Genomic DNA, 3,862 nt, shown 5'->3' with positions numbered 1-3,862 from the left:
ATCTGAAGTCTCTTTATATAGACCTTAGTGGTCCCCTAATACTGTATCTGAAGTCTCTTTTCTATAGACCTTAGTGGTATATTTATATTCTTTAATGGAGTATAATAGATTGTAAAAGCCCAGATGCAATGAAAAGCCAAGAAAGAACAAAAAAAGTCTAATCCGACCTTCTTTTGTTAACACCACATCCAAAGGCAAACCTTAATAAAGTACTGTAGTGGTTTTAGTTGAGCTCTCAAATGAAAGGGAGGGGGGGGGGGGTGCACTAAGTCATTATGTTTCAGCAAAATAGTTCCCTAAAACTTTTTTTTTTCTCCTCACACTAATTCAATTACAAATCCAATATCTTTTCTCCCTATGCCAAATGTCAAGCTGTGCCTGAGTTATTCCTGACTACGTGCAGAACCAGTTGGTTTTGGCCAGAAAGATGTGAACCGAGGCATGCTGGGATACGTCTGGCCCAGCTGTGTTTCTGCAGGCAGATTGATAAAGAGATTACACACCCCCGTCTTATGACCTAAAACAAGGTCGTCCGGGGCAGATACTGTACATAAATATCTATCTATTTCAATTTCCTTGGAGTCATTATTAATCATCAAAGATATTTGCGGAGGATTTCAGTCATTTTCAGGGTTATGTCTCTGTCATTTAAATCACAGAAAGCTGATTACGCGATGCTGAGAATTTGTCTGAGGGGGCTGTGGCCCTATCCAACTTGGTTTTTCAAAAATAGAATAGATTAATAGATTACATATGCTTTGTATTAGATATTAATTGAAATGATTATGTCGGCTGTCAGTGACTCGGCCCACCTCGTTGGTCCAGACTGAAATATCTCAACAACTATTTGATGGATTGCAATGAAATTTGGTACAGATTCCCATGGTCTCTAGAGGATGAACCCAACTGATCCTACTGCCGATCCTCCATGGGGTTCACATTTGTTGTTATGCATGAAATATCATCCAACTTGAGTTAAGTCAGGACCACTTCGTCCAAACATAGTCATTCATCTGCAGTTTGTATTTGGCGTTATGGCTCTGTTCTGGGGCCGGCCCGCTCTTCCACATGCATACGTGGAAAGCCTTGAGCAGGGTGAGCAGCAGTGGCAGGATCCCCCTAGGGTCCAGAACAGAGCAGCATCAGCAACAGCACACATGCTATTGATTGACCCTTGTGTGGTATTTGCGTCAAATTGACCCAAATTGAAAAATGTTACAGGTTTTTCTACCTGAAAATCAATGGCCTTACCATATTTCCTGTGATGAACATGTATTCCTGACTCTGGATATGACCACTGATGAGAATGATCACATAGTGGATTTTTAACCCTCCTGTTGTCCCCGGGTCAAATTGACCCGTTTTCCTATATCAATGTTCTTTTTAATTCCCCAAAATAACATGATTGATTCCCCCCAACGCTCTTTGCCAAGTACAAATCTCTACTTTCATTAATTTTGGGGCGTCTTATTCAATTTTATAGCATTTGAAGACAAATTGAAGTGTTTTTGAAATTGTATTGAGTAAAAGTTGACATATTCCAGTCTATGATTATCATCAACATCCATTCCTTTAATTTTAGTCTCAATAATTCCTAATTATCTGCTTTTCTAACTCAAACATTAGCTATCATTTCCTACAAATTAGGTTTATTGGCCATCAATTCCAAAAATAACTGTAAAAAACTAAAGGTAATAAGTTAGCGTTACAGAGTGTTAAAGGTCGAAAAAAGAAACAAACATTGAAGCAAGTGTTGAAAAAAGAGACAAAAATGAAAAATGCTGATTTTCAATTTTGACGGGAAGACGACACAAGGGTTAAGACAGACCTTGTGATTGTACATTTGAAAGGAGGAGCTGGAGTGAAGCTCTAGCAGTGATGCAGCAAGGTACGCTGGTAAAAGCAGTCCAAATAGAGCACTCTTTTTGGAAATCCAAGCATATGCTGAGGAGAGACTGAGCCGAGCCATCAGCTAGTGGTCTGGCTCAGGAACTGTCAGCCTTGGGCTGAGATAACAGCCGAGCTTGACCCTGTGACCTGCGGGAACTCCTGCTATGCTTCATGTGGATGTCCCTGCGTGTACGTTAGCATGCTAACGCGATACACTACGATGGTAGCCCGTGGAAACAAACCCACTAAACATCAGCATGTTAGCATTGTCATTGTGGGTGTGTTAGCATGCTGACGTGCATTTAGCTCTAAGCACATGTGGGCCCAAGTTCGGCCTCTCAGAGCCGCTAGCGTGGCTGTCCACTCTTAGTCGTTTATGTACATAACTACAATAAACGTGGACATGCGTTGGCTGGGGCTGTGGACAACCCTGTCATTCTTAGGTGGGGGACAAGTGAGATGTCCTTTGACTCATTTTGACACAAAGAGTTATGCAGGGCCTTGTTTTTCCAGTTTTTGTCACAATGGCAATTTAAAATGTTCTTTTCTTCCCTCACAAAATAAGTGCGTAAAGTGTTACGCACTTATTTTTGTCACTTAGGAGGACATTGTTTTGACTTCCCCAGAGACATGTCTGAACCGTGAACGCAACCACTGCATCCCTTTACCCCAATCAATCCACTGACCTTTAGTCTTAAATCTAACATTTGGATGGTTCACCTTGCGGCAACCTGATGAATGACTATGATTTATGTATACAGAACACTTCACAAGGATAATACCGAAAGGAAATAATACTTTTTTGAACTACTTATTGAAATTGAAATCTTGGATAGGGTCAGTGAAGGAGAATGGTTCCTTACACCAACAAAAGCCTATACTCGGAAATATTGGAAAAATAAAAATAAGCTGACGTTAATCTTCTTACTCTTATTCTAACTATTATCCAGTTTTATTATTTGGAAAATGAAAGAAAGCCAAATCAATCAGAAGATTGGTGTGCTGGCTTGGTTAATTATCTGTGTACATGTGTGAGGAACAGAAAAGACAAATGAGGGAGTCACATAAAGACTTCCTTCCCTTCCCTATTGTTTAAGACCCTGTCACCGTGATTGTGTCCTGCTCCTCATTAGTATTCATGAACTGTCTCGACGTGTGTGTGGGTGTGTGTGTGTGGGTGTGTGGGTGTGTGTGAGTGAGGATGCTTTATTGCTACTCTGCCATTCCGACTGCAATGACTCTGTGATGAGGCTCTTAAGCCTGTAGTCAAGTTCAAAGAGTAATTTGCCGGAGTGTTATTTCAATGGAGTGAAATGGCTTCTCATCACGGGCCTATTTCCCTCCCAATAATGCCAGGCCGGCGCGCTGCTGGGCACGTGCATTAACCTCAGAGAATTATGATGAGGTGGCTGTTTAATACACGTGATTACACACACATACGCATTGGGTTCATACAGGCTGGCATCACAGTGCGTTGTCTTATATGCATTATACGTACACAGCAGTAACCAGGGGTGGAGAGGGGGGAAAATCAGCCCTGGCCTTTTGGCCCACTACAATTGATCACACAAATATAAGATTTCACAAAATCAATATGTACAATATATAGGTTTTCTTTACATTTTTGGGGAGTTATTAAGAGCGGGTGGGTCTGGGGAGCGTGATATTTAATTTTCTGCATTCTGCTGACATTTTCTGCACCGATGTATGCCTTATCTGCATCAATCTATGTTGGAAAGGTCCTATGCTGTATATTAGGGGGGAGAATCACCAGTCGCCTCTTGATACAATATCAACACAATACGATATTACTGCGATTTTACACATATTGCAATATTTTGCAACATTTATAACCTTTTTTCCAACTTCTAATTTTTCCCAATTTCAAATGACGTCCCCAAAAGGAAACTTTTTCAACATCTGTTTTAACTATAAAGTAACATTTCTCTGTTTGTTCATATCACTTCAATGT

General features: G+C 40.6%; 1 long non-coding RNA gene across 1 annotated transcript in view; it reads right to left on the bottom strand.

Moving 5' to 3' along the window:
• Nucleotides 1–3,862, bottom strand: part of LOC117959380 — a 15,483-nt gene that overhangs the window by 2,605 nt on the left and 9,016 nt on the right. The window lies entirely within an intron of this gene.

Source organism: Etheostoma cragini, chromosome 16, assembly GCF_013103735.1.
Source record: "Etheostoma cragini isolate CJK2018 chromosome 16, CSU_Ecrag_1.0, whole genome shotgun sequence".
Classification (NCBI taxonomy): Eukaryota; Metazoa; Chordata; class Actinopteri; order Perciformes; family Percidae; genus Etheostoma; species Etheostoma cragini.
This window is presented reverse-complemented; position numbering and strand designations above follow the sequence as displayed.